At 33.5% G+C, this 25532-nt stretch overlaps 1 pseudogene; it reads right to left on the bottom strand.

Annotated features, from left to right (window-relative positions):
• Positions 1–23148: 23148 nt before the first annotated feature.
• The window catches only part of LOC103565148 (protein downstream neighbor of Son-like), a 116207-nt pseudogene continuing 113823 nt past the window's right edge, over positions 23149–25532 (bottom strand).

Here is a 25532-nt window from a genome sequence, read left to right as displayed (position 1 = left end):
ATACTTTTGTAAGATACAGCATAATAATTCTTTGAGGGATTTTGAAAAACAAAATGCAAAATACATTTATGTGTATATTCTTTATCCAAGGATTTTATCCAGAATTTTCATGAGATTGTTTAAGGAGGTCTAAGACCACTGCAGTTAAAAAGCACTAATAAACAATATACTTCTTACAGGAAATTATTCTATATTTATACAAATCATGAAGATTTATTAGTGTGAAATGTGAAAGGAATTTTTCTAGCCACTTTGCCAAATGAAAAATATAATGAGATCATAAATACTATGGTTTGTAAAATAAACTTGAAAACGCATTTAGGATGATTTAATTTCAATAAGAATCACACAAAAGTTATATGCGAAAAAGGGGTTGTGAGGAAAAAAAAAACTTACCATAACTTCATTTAACTCGTACATTTAGATTATAAATTTCGAAGTTTGCAAATTTGAAGGCAGAGTATCATTTTATCATTGAATCTAGATAATTACCATCTTTTATATCAATAGACTGGTGCGCTGATTTTCTTCTAAATGGATTTTTACAAAGAAATTATGCACATAATTGACCAAGTTCTTATTTCTTTCCACAAAGCATTGATAGAAAAATGTCACAGTGTAAAACAAGAATATTGTAATTATGGTACTGATTTAAGCTATCCCCTTATATTTTATCATGTATTATAATAATGACATATCAAAGAAAATATGTATGTGCATAAATTTAATGCACATGTGTAAAGAAACATATACATTTATGTAAAGAAAATCTAACCTATTTTTGAAATCAGCTATCAAATTAAAATGTCTTTAGGTCTAACTAGGGAAAAACAGCAAGTTTTAATTTTCTACTCAAATATATACCTTTTAAGAATAATGTAATTTTGCTTTAAAAGGTACAAATAGCTTTCTTCTTTTTAAAGATCATCTGTAATATGTCAAAACGTTGACAATATCTAAGAAATATTTCGTATTGTGTCAAGTGGTGGTTCTATTTTGCTAATCTAATTGACATCTCTTTTTCTTAATACACTATCCTTTATTGTAGGCTTATCAGGCAACAATGCTTTCATTTTCCATGGTGTACATGATAAAAATTCAAAAATCTGGCATTTAATGGGGAGTGTAAGTTCAGACCTAACTCTGCAGTCATCAGGTGAAATGAAAGAAGCAGCAATTTTGAAAACTGAAATTGGAAAGTTAATAGGAATTTTGAACTTTAAATGTTTCTATATTTCCAGTTGTTACGTGTTGTAACCTTTGGTTCATCTGTTTACATTGCATTTGGGAGTAAAAAGATAAGAATGTAGTAGGACATGTTAAAAATTGCTCGTAAAGTGGTTATGATTTTTAGCTATAAAACAATCAATAATTTTATACATCTGAATGCATTCAAATGCATTGTCTTTTTTACAATTTTTATTTAGTTATTAAATATCAAGGATATCAATTAATAATTTTTAAAATCTGAATGTTAAGTATTTTATGATTTAATACCATTTAGATAGTGCATTTTCTTTTGAATTCAAAGCTTTTGATATTGTATATAGTGCTTAATAAAATTTAAAGGGAGAATGTGTTTCTTTGTGCAATATGCTATTCCTGTACTGTAGCATTGTATTTTCCTATAAATATTTAAAATATGAATAACACATGCCAAGTTTATTATATGGATTTCAGTTATGAGAAGCTGATGTTATTTTTATATAAATGGCATAAAATCATAACATGAGTGATAGGTACATCAATATAATATGTAGTATAGCATTAAGACTGTTATGTCCTTTAAAAAATGGTGACATCAAAATTCTAGGAGTAAAATAATCTACTTTCATTGTGTTTATTATTTCCGACCACTCTGAAAGGAAGGTTGTTATAAATATTTTACAGATGTAGATGCTGATAGAGAAGTTGCTTAAAATTACTTATTTTTCCCCATTTATAGAGAAACTGGTACTAATCCTAGTATGTCTAGTCACAGCATCTGTGCATCTTTTCCTGTTCGTTTCTAGAGTGAGTCTCTGAAGATAATTGGAAGGAAGCTAAGAAGTGACAAAAATGCATTTTACTGTTCAGCTTTAGTTAAGTTGACTCAGGCCAAAAAATAAACTGCTCACGAGAGAAATCAAAATAATTATTGAAAATGACATACAGTGAAACATTAATGAAAATATCACAACTTGTGTTTGAAGTGTTAATTCTTTGCATTTGATTACCTTGTTGACATCGCATTTGTCCCTATATGGAAAAATAATATTAATAATGTTTCATTATAAGCTAACTTTTCAACCTCCTTTTAATTATATTTTTACAGGAAAACGTTTTCATTTAAACCTGGGCAAGGTATTTAGCTTGCGTTTGATTACATTTCCTAATTAGTTACACTTTTCAATATATCTAATGAAATATTGATTTTCAAATAAAATGCTACAAGATGAGAATAATGTCACGTTATGTTAGGAAGAAAACAAGGAAACTATATAACTCTTTTGATGTATTAGAATTTGCATGTGGATCACAAACTATTTAAGTTACCAGAAAAGTAGCAAGAGTTAAATCAGGTTCAAAAATGCAAACCAGTTAATACAGGTGCCCAACATTGTAAACAGTGTCAGGTCATACATAATACTGATTGCAAAATACACAAATTTAAAAAGAACTACTTTGTGTAATCTGTTTTAGTAATCTTGGACCTGTTTTATCCATTAAATTAATTATTTCTAACATATTTATGAGATAAAATTAATGTACAATTCTAGTTACACATTTAAAGTCTCCACTTAATGGCTATACTAACAGTTATGCAACCATTGCCATAATCAATTTTAGAATATTTTCATCACCTAAAAAAGAAATCCTATACTTATTGCAAATTACTTCCCATCCCCTCATTCCTCAGTCCCTAAGCAACTACTCATCTACTTTCTGTCTTTATGCATTTGCCTATCCTGGAGATTTCCTATAAATGGAAACTCATAATAAGCAGTCTTTTGTGACTGGCTTATTTCATTCTGCGTGATGTTTTCAAAGTTTGTCTATATTTTCACATTATATTAGTACTTGATTTATTTTTATTTTTGGATAATATTGCATTGCATAGCTATACCACATTTTGTCCATCCATTCATAATTTAATGGACATTTTGGACTGATTTTGCTTTCTGAGTAATATGAATAATTGTATTAACATTCATGTACAAATGTTTATGTGGGTATATAGTTTATTTTTGGGGGGTATACTATATCTAAGAATGGAATTACTAGTAAACGTAGGTTTAACATTTTGATAAACTGCCAAACTGTTTTCCAAAGTAGTCACATCATTTTACAGTTCAGGTATGAGAGTTCCAATTTCTCCACATCTTTGCCAATAGTTGTTAATATCTGTCTTTTGGTTATAAACAACCTGTGGGTATAAAGCGATATCCCATTGTGGTTTTGATTTTCATTGCCCTGATTGCTAATGACGTTGAGCATCTCTTCCTGTGCTTATTGGCTATTTGTGCATCTCTTCTAGAGTAGCGTCTATATAATTCCTCTGTTCACTTTTCAACTGGATAACTTTTGATTGTTGAGTAGAAAGTATTTCTTTATGTATTGTGGATACAAGTCCTTTATTAGCTATATGATTTGCAAATATTTTCTTCCATTCTTTGAATTTTCTTATTTGTTTTGATGTGGTTTCTGAGTAACAACATCTTTAAATACAATGAAAATGTATCAATTTTTATTTTTTTATACTTTTCTCTTTAACTAGTGCTTTTGGTATAGTCTCTAAAAAGGCTTTTCTATGCCTGATCCAAGGTCATGGACTTTACTTCTAATTTTTTTTTTTTAAAGATTGGCACCTGAGCTAACAACTGTTGCCAATCTTCTTTTTTTCCTCCTGCTTTTTCTCCCCGAATCCCCCAAGTACATAGTTGTATATATTGGTTGTGGGTCCTTCTAGTTGTGGTCACTTCTAATTTTTTTTAAGAATTTCATAGTAACAGCTTTTACATTTGGGTATATGATATATCAAGTTAATTTTTGTGAATGGTCTAAGGAATAGTTCAACTTTGTACTTTTGGAGGTGTATATCCAGTTATCCAATAACTATATGTTCAAAACATTATCCTTTGCCTACTGAAGTGTGTCCTTGTAACCTTGTTGAAAGTGACGTATTTATTACATTACAAATATTTATTGAAAAGTCCCTGAAAAAGTATGAAAACATTTCTAAGATTTTATGATCTATTTTTAAAACAGTAATGTAAGCAGAAAAGAAAGATACAATTCAATAACTTCAAAATGGAAAAATATAAAAAACGCAGTATTGCATATAAAAAAAATGAAAAAGACAACTAATCCTAAAACTGACCCTTGAGGTATTTCAGCCAGGAAAAAGAAAACCATGTGCAAAGAGGTACAAATGTGTGACAGAATGTGTCATATTGAAAAACAAGAAGGTGCAATGTGTTGCTAGAAGATAAACCTGTATTTCTAGAGGGTACATTCTAAGAAAGAGAGAAATAAAATTTGGGATTTTTATGTGCCATTCCAAGGGATTCAATTTCATCTTGTACATAATGCAAAAGCATAAAAACATTAGCAGCAACGTGATATGGGGGTGCATATCATAGTAAGATCACTCTAGGGTTGGATGAGAGGACTGTGAGATAGAAGGTAGAGGAAATGTTAACGTAGATTTTACAATAGCAGCTCCAAGAGATGAAGAGCATCAGTGAAAGACAATAGCAGATGTGACAAAAATAAAGTGTGTCTAGTAAGCTATTAAAGATAAAGGGCAAATTGAATTCAGTAATGGATTAGATATATAGTCTACTATGGGTAGCAGAAATAGAATTATCCTGCTCTGAATTTTTCCATTTTATGTGAACTCATACAATATTGATTCCATGTAGAATATGATAAATTAAGAAAGCAAATTTTAATTTCTTGAAAAAAGTGACCACATAGCCAAGTACAAATAAAAGGGTTAGAATGGAATATTAAAAACACTATTGATGGCGCCATCGCAGTGGTGTAGTGGTTAAGTTTGCGTGCTCTGCTTGTGAAGCCTGGGGTTTTGCTGGTTTGGATCCCCAGGGTGGACCTGGCACCTCTCATCAAGCCACTTGATAAAATTGAGGAAGATGGGCCCAGGTGTTAGCTCAGTGTAATCAAATTAGAAATCAAAAACAATAAGACATCTAGGAAATTCTCAAATATTTAAAACTTAAGACACTTCTAAATAGTTCATGAATCAAACAGAAAATCATGAAGGAAATTAGAAAAGATTATAAACTGAATGGTAGGGAAAACACCACACATTCAAATTCTTGGGATGCAATTAAAACAATGCTTAGATCTTTATGTTTGTGATTACTTATATGACAAAAGAAAGTTTCAATATCAATGATGTAAACTTCCATATTAAAAAGTTAGAATGAAAAGTGAACATTAAACCCAGTATGAGAAAGGAAATAATAAAGTTTAGAGTGGTAATTAGTGAAATAAAAAGTACAGAAACAATAAAAAAAAATCAATGTAGAGTAAGCTGTTTTATTAATTATTAAAAAAATCATAAATATTTAAATCAAGAAAAGACTGAAATATAAATTATTAATATGAGAGGACAGAGGCCAAGTCATTATAGATTATGTGAATTTAAAATGGTAAAGAATATTAAGAACAACTTAATACCAACAAAATTGACATTTTAAAAAACTTTAATGTAGTATGAGACAATTTAATACAAAATATATAAAGAACACCATTTGGGGATTACACCAGCCATGAGATTGAGTCAAGATTAGAAAACAAATCATTGAAATGCATAACCTTAATAGAATAAAAGGAGCAAAATTATATGCCATTTAATACCCATAAAAATAGGTTTGGAATACATTTAATTACCATATTTCACGATTATAAGACTATTCAGGTGTATTATATATTCAATCTCTTTTAGTAATAATTTTTAAATGAATTTCACCATTTTGTCTATGTTTTCCACGTATTAGCATAACACTTTATATTGATTTATAATTATACTTAAAATTTCTGCAGTGATTGTGTTTATATCTTTTGTAATTTTAATTTTGCGTATTTGACCCAGTTCCATTTTTTCCTTGATCATATTTGCCAGGGTGTTGCCAATATTGTCATTCCAAAAATTCATCTTTAAGAGTCCTATTGACCTTTTTTGAATTGTCTTCCAAACCAACTAGAATATTTCAAAGATTATTTTCTACCTGAGAGCGAATCTTCAGTGTTTGTTGAGACATACTTTACAGCATAGTACTGTATTTGATTTGATACAAATCAAATCTTTTGATACAAAAAAATTGTATTTGATACCAAGTACTGGTATTTGATTCTTTGCTTAAGTAATTCTTATGCTTTATGTCTTTTACCATTTTCATTTAACATCTGAGCGTTTTCATTTTAATTTAAGTATTGATAAGTAATACAATTTATATTGTAAAAGTTGATATTTTATGTTGATTCTCATAATCATTTAATATGATATTTAAATATAATATATGATTAAATATAATATAATCATCATATTTAGTGAAATCTAAATTTCGTAGTAATTTAATACCCATAGCAATTTGTTTTAGAAATAAAAAGGCTTTTCTTTAACAGTGGGTAATATTAAATTTTTTAAATTTCTTCTTGAACTAATATTCTTTTCCATTTTTCTCATACAGATATTTATTCTATGACAACGTCACTTGACGCTTGAAATTATTTTATCAATCTTCTTGCCTCACTAACAAATATGAATTTAAATTATATTTTAATTTCAATGATGATAAAGATCTAAGAGTTTTCAGGGGAGTTGAGTTATCTTTAACACAATTTGCCCATAATTGGTTGAGTTAGCATAAATATATTGAACATTTTCGATAAGTAGATATTAAGTCTAAATAGTAAAAATGTGCTGAAATTCTACCTTGGGAGGGAGCAATGAATCTGCTGCTCTTCGTTGATATCCTTAGATCAACATGTCGTGTTGCTGCACTGACCAATTATCATTAAGTCCATGTATCTTTTAAATTTTGCGTCATAATTTGTATTTTTCACTTTTGTAATATAATTCCTGAGTCTACATTAACATGAAAATGGACTTTTATTTTAGTACCGTTAAATTTTTAAATTCCTATATGCTGAATTTCACATAACTATCCTTCCTCAAAAATGACTTTTGCTGATTAGCTTAAAACTATGCGGTCATTCCTAAATAAATAAATAAATAGAAATCTCACTATAGAAAGAATTTCTTACTCAGTCTTTAGAGTCATTATTTCATCAGTTTCTGGAAGCGTAAGAAAAATTATTTTTACATGACATGTTAATGTATTACGTAGTTTCTAAGATATCCCCTAAGAAGAGGTCATCCATTATTGCGTGTAATGCTAAGAGGGCAAAATTAGGTGAATTAAGATATATTATTCTTCCTAATTTTCAATTATAAAAAAATCTTAATTTTAGTGATGCAAAAAATGTGAAAAAAAATGTGTGGTTTAGAAGAAATTATAGAAATACACCTGTTACATTTTCACTCAGGGAAATTCTGTTTAAAACATATACGTCTAGTTTTAGAAAATCAAAATATGTTTTAAATTTCCATATCATGACAATAGTATATCTTATAAAATATTTGTATGTTATCATATGTTTTAAATTTAACTTTCTAAATATATACAGCTACAGATTGATTTCATTCCGTGGAAATTATCTGCCTTATAAACTAATCAGCGAAGTACTCTATGTTGTCAAAACAATCAGACTTAGTTTTCAGTCATGGAAAAAAATCTGACCTGATTCTTCAATACATATAAGTGCATCAATCCACAAACAAAATCTCACTCATTCTAATTTTAAGATAAATCTTAAACAACTTTGCTACTTTTTTTTCTTTTTTCCTTGTCACTGGATTATTCTTGTAAGCACGCAAACGTGCTCTTATCTCTTCACTACTATTTAAAAAAGAACAGAAAAATCTTCTCTTGACCCACCTCCCTTCTGCTTCCCTGTGAGTCAAATTTATCTAAACAATGGTCTATATGAGTCCAATTCCTACTCTGCTAGTCAACTCCAATCAGAATCTTGCCTCCCACTTCACTGAAATTGACCTTGACCTAGTTGCCAGTGACTTTCATAGTAATTAAATGGTCATCAATTTTGAGTTCTTATCTCACTTAATTGAGCATAATCTGATACTGTTGATCAGTTTGCCTTCTGATTATATTTGCTTCATTTGTCTTTCATGAAAAAGAAATCCTTGTTCTTTTTCAGCCTCGTTGACTTCTCAGCATCTACCTTTGGTTATTACTCTTCTCTCAGACCACTCGATACGAAAATCCAAGGGTTATTGAATTTCTTTCTTTGTCTAACTAAACTCACCACCATAGTTTTTCTCATCCAATCGCATGGCTTCAAATACCATATAATTTCTGATGACCTCCTACCCAGAGATCCTTCTGGAAATCCTATCTTCTGTATTCAACTGCTTCCCTAGCCTCTCCACTTAGATATCTAAAAGATATCTCCCATATTTAAAATATATATCCAGTATCTGATCTTATTAACACCACTCTTACAACCTTTTCCAAGTCACCATCGTAGTTTCCCTGGAATATTGCCGTAGCTTCCTACTCAGAAACTTAAGTTTTCTATGCTATATTACAAACCACTTAAAAAAATGTAACAGAGTGAAACAATAATTCTATTATGCTTGCAGATTCTGTGGGTCAGGAAATCAGGAATGTTTCAGCTGGGCAGTTTTAATTCCTCCTCTTCAATCTACATGATTCTTTCTATGCCTTATTGCACTGGCTATGTCTTCCAATACAGTACTGAATAAAAGTGATGAGTGCGAACATCTCTGCTCTGTCCCTAATATTAGAGGACTATCATTCAGTCCATTAAGTATGGTGTGAACTGTAAGTTTTTGTTAGGTGTCTTTATTTAGGTTAAGAAAGTGTCCCCGGATTTTTACTTTGCCAGATATTCTTATCATGAATAGGTGTTGAGATATCACAGTTTTAGTCTGTTGATATGATAAAACACATTATTTGTTTTCTAAAAGCCACATCAACTTTACATTCCTTCACAGGCTCCATTTAGTTATGATGTGTCTTTTGTTGTCGGATATGATTTGCTATAATCAATCATCCATATTTGTGAGTATGTGTCTGTATTTTCCTTTTCAATAATGTCTTGTTCTGGTTTGGGTATCGTATTAATGCTTGTGCTTACGTTGCCAGTGCTCACATTGTTATAACTGTTCTTAATTTTGAAATTATTATAGATTCACAGGAGGTTGCAAAGAAATTTGCAGGAAGGTCCTGTGCACCCTTCACCATACCTCCCCCAATGTCGACAACTTACTATAGCACAATGGTAAAACCGGAATATTGAAATTGGTACAAACCAATGAGCTTATCCAGATTTCATCATTTATGAATGCACTCATTTATACATGTGCCACACGTGTGTGTGTGTGTGATTCTATGATTTTATATCACATGTATAGCATCATGGAACCACCTGCACAATCAAGATTACAGAACTCTTCCATCACCTTAGGGCCCCCTCATGCTACCCTTTATAGACCCGGTCACCACTACCTCTTCTCCCATCTGTAACCCCTAGCAACCACCAATCTGTTCTTTATCTACATAGTTTTATTTCAAGAAAGTTGTATAAATGGAACCACACAGTATGTAATATTTTAATACTGAATTTTTTTTTCACTCAGCGTAATGTTGATGTCCATCCAAGTTGTATGTATTAATAGCTTGTACATTTTTAGTGCTTAGCAGTATTTCATGACATGGATGTGCCACAGTTTGTTTAATTTACCCATTGAAAGAGATGTGGATAGTTTCCAATGTTTGACTATTACAAATAAAGCTACTATGAATATTTGCATGCAATTTTTGTGTGGACGTAAGTTTTCATTTTTCTAGGATAAATGCCTAAGATCATAATTGCTGGGTCATACGGTAGATGAATTTTTATTTTAGAAGAAACTGGTAAATAGTTTTCTAGAGAGGGTATACCATTTTCCGATACCAGCACAAATGTATGAGTGAGCCAGTTTCACCACATCCTCATTATTTGATATTATCCCAATTTTGAAGCCATTTTGATAGGTATATATTAATATCCAACTTTAATTTACATTTATCTAATGATTAATACTTTCGAAATCTTTTCCTATGGTTATTTGCCATCTGTATATCCTCTTCATTGAAACATCTCATGTCTTTTGCCCATTTTCTAATTGGATTTTTAAAAAATGTTGATTACTGAGAGTTCTTTAAATCTTAATCTTGACATCATATCATTTGTCATTTGTCATTTGTTTTTTTCTCTTTTTCAGTAATTTCTTTTTTTTCTTGACTTCCTGTAGATTACTTAGACATTTTTAAGATTTTGTCTTGATTTATTTATAGGATTTTCCAGTATATTGCTTGATAGAATTTTGTTAATGGTTTTTCTAGGTAGCACAACATATATGTGTAGTATCACAGCCTACAGTTTATATGGCACGTTGTTTTACTAACTTCAAGTGAAGTATTAAAACTCTACTTCCATTTTGATCTCTTACTCCTCATTTTAAAAATATGATTGTCCTGAATATTTCCTCTGTTTACACTAGTCACCACATCAGATGTTAGAATCTAATATATCTTAAGTAACTCATAAGGAGAAGAAAAACTCATTATATTTACCTCTACTTTTACTTTTTCGATTGTTCTTTCTTTCTGAAGTTCTCGCCTCTTCTATCATTTTCTTTCTGTTTTGAGAGGTTCCTTTAACCATTATTAATGATAGATCTCCTTGCCATAATGTCCGCCCCCCCCCCAAAGATTTGGGAATGTCTTGATTTCCCCTTTATTCTTGAAGAATATTTTTTTCCGGGTATGGAATGCTGGGTTGATAGTTCTTTACTTCCAGTAGCCTAAAAGCACTGTACCACTTCTGGTCTCCACAGTTTCTGTTGCAAAAACCACTGCCATTCAATTGTCATTCAAATTATTTTTCTCTCACAGATAGGATGTTGTTGTTCTCTTGCTGTTTTCAAGATTTTATTTTCGTCTTTATTTTTCAGAGGTTTAACAATGATATGGCATGGTATGGATTTCTTCAGGTTTATTCTATGTGAATCTTCTTAGGTTCATATATCTCTAGGTTTACGTCTTTTGCCAAATTTGGTGAGTTTCCAGCCTTTATTTCTTTCAATAACTTTTCAGCCTCACTCTTTTTCTCCTGTCATCCTAGGATGCCAGTGAAGCAAACTATAGAAGGCTAGATTTATTGTGTAGCCTCACAGGTCACTGAGGCTCTGTTATTTTTCTTTCTTTTTTTTTGGTCTATTTTCTCTCTGTTGTTCAGATTGAGTAAATTCTATTGATCTGTCCTCAAGTTCACTGATTATGTCCTCTGTCATCTCCACTCTACTATGAAGCCCATCCACTGAGTCTTTTTTGTTTTTGATTTATGTTACTTTGCTTTTCCGTTCTGTAATTTCTACTTAGTTCTTTTTCTATAATGTTAATTTCTTTGTGGAGATTGTCTAGATTTTTATGTTTGTTTTAATGGGATTTGCTATCACTTGTTGAAAGAGTTTTCTCATGGCTGCTTTAAAATATTCATCAGATATTTCCCACACCTGATTCATTAGATTCATTTCAGTATTGGCATCAGTTGACTGTCTTTTCTTATTCCATTTGTGATTTAATGGTTCTCGGTATAAGTGGTTTTTTAATAATACCCTTGACATTTGAGAAGTTATGTTAGAAATCTTGGTAGGCTGTCTCCCTGATCAGGTTTAGTGTGTACGTTCTGGAATACTTTTGTAGGCTGTAATTCCAATTTAGCATTCTGAGGCCTGGTAATACTATTCGGGTCTGCTTTCTTCTTAGGGCTTCTCTGGAGCACCTGTTGGATCCATACTGGTTCCACATGTGTTGGTGGCACTATAGTTTCCTTGGCTACCAGTGTTGCTAGGTGGGGAAGGAGATGGATGCTGGACTTGAAGAGCAGAGAGCATGGCCTTGGCTTGTTCTCCAGCCACTGAGTGCCTGTTGCTCCTCACCTTATCTCTGCCAATGACCTCAGGGAAGGGAAGCAACTACTTGACCTGACTCCTGACATGGGGAGAGAGAAATGCCTGGCCTGTGTTGTCTTCCGCTGCTCAGCGGATGGCCAGGAGTAGCTAGATCTATGTAACTATGTCACGGGGTGGAGGATCATTGGTGTACTGGAACTAGTTTACCTTTTGCTGCTGGGGAGATGTCTGGGAGTTGCTGGGCCTGGGTTGCCTCTGGCCATGAGATGGAGAGTCAGAAGAAACTAGGTCTCATGGTAATTCCTGTTCAGTCCAAGGGGCTGTCTGTTGCTCCCTGTTGTGGAAAAAGATCTAGTTCTCCCCACTTGAGGTCGTTGGCTTTGTGGTGGGCATGGATCAGATCCACCACATTTACTGTGTGTTGGGTGGAAAATTGGTTGCTCCATCTTGTCTCTGGTGAGACTGCCTGTCACTGAGAATGTATTGGAGCTGCTGTTGCCATTTAGTCTGGGGTGGAGGATGTGTTGGCCCACCAGACTCCACGGACTCTACAGCTGTACACTGATGGCATCTACTACTGCTAGTGGGTTTGGGGTGAGTGAGGCATTGGCCCAACTGCCCAGCTGATGTTGCCTCTGAGAGCAGATTAGTCACCTCTGCTGATGACTGTGACATATGGAGGTGGGTCAGCCTAGCCAGGCTCTGCTGGCACCAATCTCCGTGGGGAGATCAGCTCCAAAGTTATCCCTGGGTATGGTCATTAGATGAATAACCCGTCTAGATCTCCAAATGGCTTTTAAATTCTGGTACTTAGACCAAAGAGACTAGGCTGTTCTCATTATTTTTTTATGTTTGCCTGTTTGATTTTGTCTACTCCTGATAGTTTTTCTGGGTTGGAGTCCTCTGTGGTGCACAATTTTGTCTATATGGAAGAAAAAATGGCAGATAAAACAAAAACAAGAGTCACCACATTGTCATTCTTCAAGTCCTGAGCTTGCCAGTCAGCTACCTTTTCTTTCTACATCTCAGAGTCCTTTCATGGTTATCTTTTGAATTATTTCCAGGGTATTTAGTTGTAATGGAGGTTAGATGGGGAAAAACTGAGTCTATGTCATATGGTTAAGGACCAGACATCTAAGACAAAATAGTATTTATTCTAAATCCAAGTGTAGCTCCTCTACAGGTCCTTACATTTTCTTGACTCTCTAATCACCTTTTTCTTTTCACGATTTTTGTTTATCAGGGTAACTCCTTTCAGGTTTTCATATGACCCATTATATCAAGAGATCTTTGAATCTCCACCCCTCTCCCAATGCACATGCATAACACATACATGTTTTCTCCCCACACCTCCAGAATCCTTTTACCCAGAGCCCATAGTCCTCCTGCTCCACTAATGACTGCTCTTACTTCTTCTGCACAGCCTCCTTCCTGAGGTTTTCTTTTAGGACATTACAGAGTTTAATTAAAAGTTTCCTAAATACCACAGTGTTTCTTTATTTTTTTGTCCTTATTTTGTCAGAATACCTTCTTCATTAACTCTGTGAGAATAAAGTCGATCCAGATCAAAATCTGTGACTACTTATGAGGATGAAAATCAACTTAATTTACTCTCATTAATTATTTAGTTGGGTATGGAATTCTAAATTAAAAATTATTCATACTCAGGTACTTTTGCAGTGGTCCTGCTGAGATATATTACACACAGCATATTTCATTTGCACTCTTTTATGATTTCCTATTATTATCTATTTGTATGTCTATGTACATGGGTTCACTGCCACTCATCTGTGAGTTTAGTGCTCCAGAGGATAGAAATGAGAGAGAGAAAATTCCAAAGGACAGATTGGATGAATAGTTCCAATTTCAGAGAAACTCACACAAGGAAACAGTGGAGAGGAGACAGTGCTTTTTTCCTAGTTCATGATTTCCACTATACACACCATACCTTGATGTACATAGATTATTAAGAAGATCAAAGCAACAAAATTGTTTTATTAGACAAAATAACTTGTCCAAAGTCAGCGACAGAAGCAGTGAGTCTAGAATATCATGAAAGATCTCAAAAAGTCTGGCCTATGTTGCAATATTTATACAAATTCTATAAAGACATTTTTGTCCTTTCTGTTACTTTAGCCAGGATTCCCCCTTTCAGTATAGCTCTGGAGGCAGTGTGCTACTTACATCTGGACCCTATTAGCTTCATATATCCACATCCTTTTATTAACATATCCTTAAAATACGGGCAAAGGAAACAATTTAGTCTTCTTCATAAATGTCTTTTTCATCTATTTAGTCTTTCTATTTGTGATAACTCTATTTTATGGTTTAATTTCATTTTAGCTTTTGGGATCAAACATATGCCAAGAACAGGAATTTTATTTTCTAAGATTGCATTAAAACTTCTCCCCGACTCTTTACAAATTGCTCACTGCAAGATATTTTCCTTCAGATTGTGGTTTATTTAGTTTTTTTTTTTTTTTAAAGAATTTGTATCTGAACATTGAGGCATATATATGTTTTAAATTTCAACCCTCATTTTACTGCCTACGAATATTTGATAATGTCCTTTATTTTCTTTGTTCTCTCCCTGAATATTATAATAGACAGACACTGGATTCCCAGTTCTCTAATTCTCTCCTTCTCTTTCTTTCACTTAGTATTTTATTTCACATCGAGGTGTATCTTTCACTTGATATTCCAACTCTTTAATTGACTTATGGCCACTGATACTTCATTCCTTTTTCCTATTAGAATTCCTGTAGTGTCACTTTAGTAGTGTCTTGAGAATTGATAGATGGATTTGATCGATAACCTTGTGTAATAAAACTCTATTGTGAAAAACAGAATATACAATTCTGATGGGCAAAAGGAAGACGGATATCTGTTGTACATTAAAGTGCTTTGAGTACAAACCAAGAAATTGTAAACAAGATAACTTCTTTCTTTTGTCCTACAAACTCTGTCAAATATACCAATATGCATGAAAAAAGTTCATGGCAAAAGGCATTAACAATCATAAAATGATAGCCATACACTATACTGCATTCGAGTCTAGAATGAGTCTATTCAGGTCATCTGAAAGATAAGATAAAATTCTTAAAATAATAACTCCTTTTTAAAAAATTATTTGTTTCTGCACCACATGAAACTGGTTAGCAAATACATAATACTTCAAATAGTTGATAGTGAGTGAATTAATAAAATTTTTTCATTATATTTGTTTAATTCTTCAAAAACACCATTGCATTAACTTATTTTGGCATCTAGTAAATGAAAATATGCCACATTGATCATATTAAGGTGTACAGTAATATTTAATAATGTGTAATACTTTATTCATTTTAAAATATGTTTGTAAATAAAAGATATATAAAATAAAACTAATCATAATAAAATTTTGTTGATATATATATAATATAAAATATATATAAAAAATATATATAATGATATCTGTGCCCAATATTGCTTATATTTATTTTGTGAACATCTCCCAAAGTCAGTAAATTTGTCTGAACATATTATTTTCAATAACGATATACAATTTTGTCATATATATCAACCTTGCTTGTCAATACTATTTTCATGTTTTCAAATTACTTTTGCTGTCTCCAGATTTTCCTATTACAAACAACAATCAGAATTACCCAAATTACAATGAAATATATCCTATTATGAGTTAACGGGTGTTCACAAACATATTGGATAGAACTTTTTCATGCATATTGGTATATTTGCCAGCGTTTGTAGGACAAAAGAAAGAAGTTATCTTGTTTACAATTTCTTGGTTTGTACTCAAAGCACAAAGTCATGCATGGTTCTATAGCACCACACCACCATCAGAGTTGAAAATAATTGCATGTAATTGTATTTGTATTAGGAAAATGACATCTTATTTTAATTCACTTCATTGCATTTTTACATGTATATACATGTAAAAGTATATTTGAATAAAAATCAACTGTTAAAATATAACTTTTGTCATGTTAATTATTGAAAATAATTTCAGAGAAATAAATATACAAAATATCCAATCCATACAATTCAAAGAGAATTCTCACTAATTTCCTTACCTGAGTAATAATGTGTTTGGTCAGGATGAGAGTAAAACTTATCAAGATATGCTTCTGTACACAAGGCTTTTTAGAATACCTGGGCATGAAGCTTTTCTATTTGTTTGTAAACATTTGCATTAGAGATGCAAATTTTCATAGTTAAAATATTCCTAGAGTTCTACCAGTCAGATAATGGAAAACAGCAGCATGTTCGCATCCCTCGCCTCTCTATCTCCCATTTTCAAGAGGCAAAAGCTTTACAATCTTTAGCTACTTTCTGAATATTTCTCCATTTCTCAAAAAGAATATGTTTATATATTTTAGTTTATCTCTTTTGAAACATTTCTACTGCGGGAAACTAAGAAGTCTCACTAAGGAAAAAATCCAACTAGCTCTTTATATCTGTGCTCGTATGCACATCACCCTCCACATACTGTTAATATCCAGTGGTCCCCTCTACCCACGATTTCCCTTTCTGCAGGTCGGTTACCCACAGTCAACCATGGTCAGAAAATGTTAAATGGAAAATTCCGGAAATAAAAAAAATCATAAATTTTACATTACACATCATTCTGAGTAGTGTGATGAAATCTCACACTGTCCCCCTCTGTCCCACCTGGGACGTGAGTCGGCCCTGTGTCCAGCGTATCCATACCCTACCCTCTCCTTAGTCACTTAGTCTCTGTTATTAGACGGATTGTAGCAGTATTGCAGTGCTTGTGTTCTAATAACCCTTGTTTTACTTAATAATGGACCCAAAGAGTAAGAGTAGTGTTACTGGAAATTTGGATATGCCAAAAAGAAGATGGAAAGTGCTTTCTTTAAGTGAAAAGTTTATTCTCGAATTAATAAGGAAAGAAAAAAATCATATGATGAGGTTACTCAGATCCTCAGTAACTTTTATTACAGTATATTGTTATAATTGTTCTATTTTATTGTTAGTTGTTGTTAGTCTCTTACTGTGTCTAATTTATAAATTAAACTTTATCATAGGTATGTATGTATAGGAAATAACAGTATACATAGGGATCGGGACATCCACAGGGGGTCTTGAAATATATTCCCCATAGATAAGGGGGGACTACTGTAATTGTATCATAATTTTATACTACTTTAGTATTACATATTAGCATTATAAATACCAGGTAATTGTTACTTATGGATGCAAATCTACCATATTATGATTTTATTCCTTTATGTATACAATTTGTACTTTCCCTCAAATTAGTAATAGACTCATTTTCTGTTTGCTTAATTTTCCTATGCATCTGCAATAAAATATACCTTAACTGTCCACCCAAAGTATAACTCTCCTCTCAGTAATTTCAGCTAGTTTAGCAATTTTGTCAATCTCTTGGAGAAAGTTCTTTTCAAGTCCTTCTCACTGTTTCTTTGTAGAGTCTACTGGTGTTTTGCATGGGTAATCTAATTAATATTATTTTTCTCAGGATATTAATATTATCTAATTAACTCTTCTTTTGAATTTTTCTTTTTCCTGATTTTCTCTTTCCTTGGATTCCTTTTATTTGTCTGCTTGCTCTAGCAGCTGTGTTTCGTGTTAGAGGTTTTCTGCAAATGTCTGATGAGACTTGGCTCTCTCTTCATATTTAGCAGTAAGACTGTATCTAGCTAATTGGAAGTTCCGTGTAGGTTGATGAGGTTCATTGAGTTTTTATTTTATTTTAGAGTGATCTTTCCAGACCCTTACATAAAGGATACCTCAAAACGGGACTATCTGTGAGTTTTTTCTTATATGGATAAGTGTTACCAGAAAAGAGTTTTTTCAGTCTTCCATGTGAGATTTTATACCTGGCTACCATGCGCTCATGGCTAGTAGGAGCTAGTCTTCAGAGTTATCACCTCAGTTCTGAGGATCACCTTTCTAATTATTTCCAGGTTTAAAGTATAGTACCTTTAAGTTCAGCTGTGCCCTGGGACCCCTTCTGAGTCTCTCTGGTTCAGTGTCTCCAGAGAGGAAATTTACAGTCTACTGTCAAAGGAGAAAGGGGCAATTTACCAGTTGGAATGGATGTTAAAGAATATCATGGGTCTACTTTCTATTTTTATAGATTTCATATGATTTCTGTTGTCAGCTTCACAGGCTTCCTACAATTTCAGACATATTTGGCTCATCTAATTCCTGATCCATTCTGAGAATCTCAGCCTTACGCACAGTGTCCCATAATTTCCATTTATTTATTAATGTTCTTTTGTCCCTCTGCTTTCCTGTTTCCAAAGCTTGTTTTTTCCTTTTTTCCATTCTCATTGTCTTGGTCATTTGGGTTTATTTATTGTTTAAACCCACTACTTTCGTGTAAATTCATTTTTTAAAGAGCAGCTATAAACTGACATGCCTATTCTAGAATGCTTTAACTAACGCCCTGTATATCATCTTATAGTGTTTTATTGATTTTTTAAAACTATACTAAACTACCTTATTCTAAGATCTTAACAGCATACAACAAATGGGGATTTTGGGGGGATAAAAGATACTTCTTACCATAAAGGACAGTTTTTAATTCATTTGAGAGATTAACATCAATTGTATTTTCATAGCTTCCCCAAATCAAGTAAATTATAAGATACATTAATTTGCCATTTAATCTTTTCTGTCACAGCACTAAAGAAATGCTGTTGATGCAATCGTGTACAAGACATATTGTCCTTTCTTTCCCAGAGCCTACACTCTAGTGTGATAGACAGTCAAATAAACTACGAAATATGTTATAAGTTTTAGTAAAGGTAACATGCAACATGCTGCGAGTCCATTCACTTTGACCAATCAGTTTTAGAGATCACTAAATCCTTGATTATAAAGTAACATTTATACATATATTTAAGTAGCAAATTAGAATTAACCAAAATAAAAATATGGAAAGACTATTTAAGACAGTAAGTAAAGCATGCCCTGAGTTAAGAAAGAACATAACCTATTTTCTCCTAAGGAACATGTATAAGATGACTATGGAATGAAATGTGTGACTATGATGAAAGCACGCAGGGAAGGTACAGGGATAGTCATGGCATGGAATGATACCATATAATAGATTATACATCCTTAATAATTATAACAGATATGATCACCTTAATAGTGTTTCAAATGTGAAGCACTTTCACTATAATAAGAACAAGAATGATAAAAAGAAACGTTTACTCAACAAACCTTGGTGGTGTTTGGCTAGGGGATGTGTGAGTTCATTGGTAGAAAAGAGAAAAAACAGCTATTATAGTGGCCAGACAAAAGAGTTTGTTGATTTGGGCCAAAAGAGTGAAATAAATAGGTGAAAAATCTAGATTATGATGAAATAGAAGTGACAAATTTGTCCTTATTGGATATGGGGGAGGAAGGAGAAAGTGGAATCAAAGGTGAGTCTCAGTTTTGCAGTTTGTGCAGGGATGAGGGCAAAGAGATGTGAAAAAGAAGCAGCTAAAGAAGCAGGAGACAATCAGGAGTGTGAGGGCTCTGTCCCCCAGAGAAAAGTGTATTCCGAGGAGTAAGAAGTGCACTGCAGGGGCAAGCCTGGTGGCTCAGCAGTTAAGTTCGCACGTTCCATTTCAGCGGCCCGGGGATCACCGGTTTGGATCCTGGGTGTGGACATGGCACCACTTGGCAAGTCATGCTGTGGCAGGCGTCCCACATAGAAAGCAGAGGAAGATGGGCACAGATGTTAGCTCAGGGCCAGGCTTCCTCAGCAAGAAGAGGAGGATTCGTAGCAGTTAGTTCAGGGCTAATCTTCCTCAAAAAAAAACAAAAACAAAAACAAAGAAGTGCACTGCAAAATCAAATTAGAAAAGACCTAAAAAATATCCATCTGACTAGCTATCCAATGACCCTCACTCCCGCCATCCAATCATGAACCCTGAATTCATTTTCTGCCTCTTACATTTTCTCTTTCCCCAGTGTTTTTCTATCAATAGATAAAAATACAATATGTAATTAAGAAAATTCCATAACATAGGAAAAAGAAGTCAATGTTTGAACGCTGTTGTCTACGTGCACATTTGGTAAGTGTGGAAATATTAGTATTATTTTGGCTTATTTGTGCATTAATGAAAGGCATAGCTAGTTGTTTTCTAACGACCCACTTTTGTTAACTGATCAGCTCTGATGAGAATATTAAAATGCTGTGGTTTTAGTTTGAATGCTAATATTCCTTTCAGACATTTGAAACACCGTTTATATTATCATATCTTTTGTTTAAAAGTATGACAAATATTCAGCTCATTCGTGAGGCTTAGGGAGCATTGATTTTGTTCTTTTCCTCTAAACAGGAAGATTTTCCATGTTAAAGGAAAAAAAAAGGAAAACCTCCTGACATCTCTTTAAAATATGTAAGACTAGAAATGCAATATGAGGTTTTTTTATTGTTCACAACAATTAAATAGGCAAAAGATATTAGTCACACCAATAATGGATGCATATAGATAAAACATAGACACCTGTAACATTAGATTCCCTAAATTTGATTCCATCCTTAACCAGCCACCCCTCCTCTCAAAATTCAAGAGAGACATTTATGCACAGACGATGAAGCGTGACCAGATGGTATTTTCATTCTGTCTTGATATCTGACTCCTAAATTTAATATACTATATGACTCGGCTGTGATTTTGAACGGAGAGGCCTCATGGTATGCAGGCAGTAGTAACCTCAGTAGGGAGGTTTGCCTTCATCTGCCCAAAGCCCACAAGCTTAAAATGTGAATCAAATTCCATCACTGAAAAGAAAAAAATCCTAAAAACATCTAATAGCCAAAAAAGGTTTAGGAAAATGTGAGTGCACACCACATGCATTCAAAAGTCAACCGCAGTGAAAACTTCACATCAGACAAAGGGAATACCTAGACAAGGCAGAGGGAAATACGCAAATCCTGACGCCTTGTTGATGCTGAGTGATAAAATAAGAGAGAAATAAAATAGGTACTTTTAACTCTGAGCCAAAACTTATCCTGAATGGCTGACTGACTCATCGGTGTAGTTTTGGGGTTTTTTTTCCCCTCTTCTTCTTCTTCAGTAACCTTAATGGAATTAATGGCTGAGCCATTGTCTTCTAGGAGTGTGGTTAATTTCTAGGATCTGGATTGGAGTAGTAACAACCATGGCATGTGCGAGAAATCATACACTTTTCTAGAGACATTCCCTTGTCAGAGTCACTGTTTCTATTTGATTCAGGACTTTTAAGAATTTATTTTTGTCTTTAATATTTTATCGAGGTAACATTGGTTTATAACATTATATAAATTTCAGGTATATATCATTATATTTCAATTCCTGTAGAGACTACATTGTGTTTACCATCCAAACTCTAATTGCCATCCATTCCCCTACACATGTGTCCTTTTATCCCTTTCACCCTCTCCCCTCCCACCTTCCCCTCTGGTAACCACCAATCTGTTCTCTGTGTCTGTGTGTTTGTTTGCTTGTTGTTGCTGTCATTTTTTATCTTCCACATATGAGTGAAATCATATGGTATTTGGCTTTCTCCATCTGACTTATTTCACTTAGCATAATGTCCTCAAGTTCCATTCATGTTGTCACAAATGACAAAATTTCATCTTTTCTATGGCTAAGTAGTATTCAATTGTATGTATATACACTGCATCTTCTTTATCCATTCATCTGGTTTTAATGTTGCTCCCAAAAGCCTCTGAGATGAATTAGAGGAAAGTATGAATAAATTAATCCTAAGGCCTATTTTAACCAACACAAGCATCTATTCTAAAGAGTTACATAGTGCACATCAGAGAAAATCAGAGCCAATTTCTTGTCCCCACAAAGAAACAAGAGTTCTATGAAATATTTCTCCCTTTCCTTGTACTGCTAGATAAACCGTAAATGTCTCCAATCCTCAGTCTATCTTAATTTTCTGCTTCAGTAATAAATCTACTTCCTCATTTCTAATTTTTTCTTACTCCAAAACTGTCTCTCATTGTGTCTTAGTTTTTCAGTGTCAGAGAATTAATGGAACACAGTTTGCTGACCTGTCCTCAAACTTCTTTAAAGAGTTGTTTTAAATACTCTCATTTTTTCACCTCTCGTTCTCTCCTCAAGACACTTTGAGTTTCATCATCTCCTTGTCACCAAGGCTATTATTTGTTGATCACCAGTAGCTTCCATGTTGACAAATCCCAGTGACTTCCTTTCTGAAACAGTATTAATCAACTTCCCACCATTATTTGAAGCAAGAGATAGCTCATGTGTTCTTGAAATATTTTATTTTTCTTGTTCCCAAGATCTCAAAGTTGCGCCTCCCCTGCCGTAGTTTTCATTTTTTTTTAATTTCTAAGCACTTTTATTTAAGAAAATTTGAATTATATCTATACATACACAAATACTTATAAGCACATTAAATACTGCTTTGCCAAGACAGCTAAGCATACTTCAGAACTCTTAACACTATTCTATATGGAATGCAAAATACCCTTATCTGAACTAACATGCATCATAAAACAAATTTAATATATTTCAGAATAAAGAAATTGGAAATCTGTAGGAAAGATGCTAAGATAGAAGCACCAAAAATCAGCTTAGTAGATATTGACCGCGTTTATTTTATATCTTTATAAAACTAGAACCTACAAATAATCTTAAGTAAATTTTTAAAGTACTATGGTTTTGCCCTGATGCCATTAGTAACAGTGACATAAGATAATTGCTACTAAGTTAGCCTTAATTTCTCATTTGCAAGACAAAACATTAATTCAGTTTTCTACTCAGTTTATAATTAAGTGGCGGGGATCTAGAAGTCTCGTTCAAGTTATGTGAGTTTTTTTTAACTTTGAGTTATCTTCATATGTGAATATCTAATAGGAAAAACAGAAAATGTTGATTTAAAATCTTAATCCTACTGCTTAGTGCATGTAATAAAAGTTAATGTAAAAAGTTACTGTTTATAAACAAAATTTACATATTTATATTTCCCTTTGTTTAGCTTCCAAAATGAACTTTAAAACCAAAGGTATAAAAATCTTTAATTTCCTTGCTAGAAGGTTTTTTTCCCTTTCAGGCTTGCTTTGGTGTTCAGGATCTCCAGCGATAAATGTAGTCACTCATTTCCGCATACCGTAAAGATGATTTCCCCAGTAACAGTATTTGACTCAATTGGTCCACAGTCTTAGGGTGTAGTCCATAATTAGCAAGCTCCTCATGAACAGTCTCCTTATCCAGTACTTTATCCATGGGCAGGCAGATATTAAATAAAGCGGTTGGCTCATGTCTATATAGTCCTTCAGAAAACAACCTACTGTGTGAGTATTTGAATAGCCCAGTCACAGAAGGTAGAAAATGAGGCACAATAGGACCCGTAATCTCCAAACTAACTGATCTCCCATCCAGAAAGAGTTAGTGTCTTCTCCTTTATACTGCATGCATTAAGTATTTGCATTGTGGTACCTTGGAAAGCCATAAGGATTAAGAAGGTGGGTGGAAGTCCTGTCAGGGACCTAAGGTAGCAATGAAACTCTTACAGCAAAGACGTGGATTCCATTCGCCAATACAACAGACCCAGGTCTGTGATCCTTTTGTATTCATGTTTCTCTTTACATAGCTTGACAGAGAGTATGTCTGCTTTTTTTAAAATTTTGTCTTGCACACCTATCTCTTTAAGCCAGGAAAAACTTTCTTCTCCATCTTCATCATCTTCATCACTGATTGCTCGTTCCTCCTGTCCCTTTGTCCAGAGGCTTTCTTCTATTTATGACCATTTTCTTTTATTAAAGGTAGAGAAAACGTAGTACTTTCATTTTTCCATACCTTGTCTTACACCTCTAATTGTAGGAGATATGACAGCCAGGAGGATATCATTTCCTGCTAATCCTGCTGCATGGAACAGGATAGTAAGCTCATAGATATAAATGTAGAACTTGGGATAAAGTTTTGTCTTCAGCAGATTATACAGAGAATTAAAGCTCACAGACGAGTTATTCATTAAAATACGTTGCACAGTTTCATCATTTGCCCAAGGACTTGTCTTTTCCGCTATTTTCTATCAGTTCCAACATCGGGGAACAGTGGTAGCCAAGGCAAGGCAGGGTGGAGCCAATAGATAAGACAGTGCTGGAATGTACAACGGAGCTCAGGGAAGAGTTTCGGATCCTGTGTACTTTGAGGCAAAATAACTTCTATTGTCCTACAATGCTGGACAATACCTTGAGCCTTTCCCTTTGCTTTCAAATGATCTCTCAGATAAAGTTGAGAAGAGGTGAAAGGAGTCAGGTTTTAATACTGCAGTCCACGGGTAACCCAGTACTTTCTGAGGATGGAATATCAGATCCGAGAATGATACATCTGGAGTCTAGAGTAATTCAGTAACTCTTTCACCCTCTGAGATCTGTTTATAAATATTGAGAAAAGCAGGGACTCAATCCTGTTTCGCTTTTCTTTACCTTCTACTTTCTTTCTATAAGTACTTACCTGTGGTTCACATTGTATTTCAAAGACTTTCAAATTTATCTCAAATCCGTGAGTCTTGTATATTCAATCACCTACTTGATACACTTAAACGAGAAATTTATTTTTCCCCAGATTTGTTCCTTTCCCAAACACCCATTTTTGTTAAATTGAACCCATTTCAGCCAATTGTCATACCTAAAAATTAAGCCATTTTGATATATCATTCCTTTTCACTCCCCAGTCCATATTGCCTTTAGTTTCTATTGATTCTAATTAGAAAAATTTTTTTTTTTTGAGGGAGGTTAGCCCTGATTTAGCTTCTGCCAGTCCTCCTCTTTTTGCTGAGGAACACTGGCTGTGAACTAACATCCATGCCCATCTTCCTCTACTTTATATGTGGGGCGCTTGCCACCACATGGCGTGCCAAGTGGTGCCAAGTCTGCACCTGGGATCCAAACCAGCAAACCCCAGGCCTCCGAAGTGGAATGTGCACACTCAACTGCTGTGCCACTGGGCCACTCCCAGAAAATATGTCTTCATTGTGCATGTTCATCTGTCTATACTTCTCTAGCACTCATATCCAAGGATTTGCACTCACCTATAGATTACTCTAATAGCTGCCTAACATGTCTCTCTCCTTTCACTCTTTAATCTTTAAAGTCAATTGCCCATCCAGGGGATAAAGAAATGTTTTAAAGATATATATAAGATCAAAGTAACAGAAGCTACAAGAAGAATGTTTTGTTATAGAGGAAATAGAAAACTACATCAAATGATGCTGACAAGCTGATAAAGATGTTGACAGACTAGCAAGCATGAAATTTGGCAATAGGAGTGTCATTAGTGATCTTGATAAGAGCAATTTAAGTGAAATGGTGTAGAATGGAATGAGTTATGAAGAGAAAGGAGGTGATAAACTGGAGAGAATAACATAGTCCTTTCAAAGAGATTTGGATGAAATAAATAAGGAAATGAATAAATACTTGTAGTGGAATGTGAAAGAAGAGAGCGAT

This window comes from Equus przewalskii, chromosome 27, assembly GCF_037783145.1.
Source record: "Equus przewalskii isolate Varuska chromosome 27, EquPr2, whole genome shotgun sequence".
NCBI classification, from domain to species: domain Eukaryota; kingdom Metazoa; phylum Chordata; class Mammalia; order Perissodactyla; family Equidae; genus Equus; species Equus przewalskii.
This window is presented reverse-complemented; position numbering and strand designations above follow the sequence as displayed.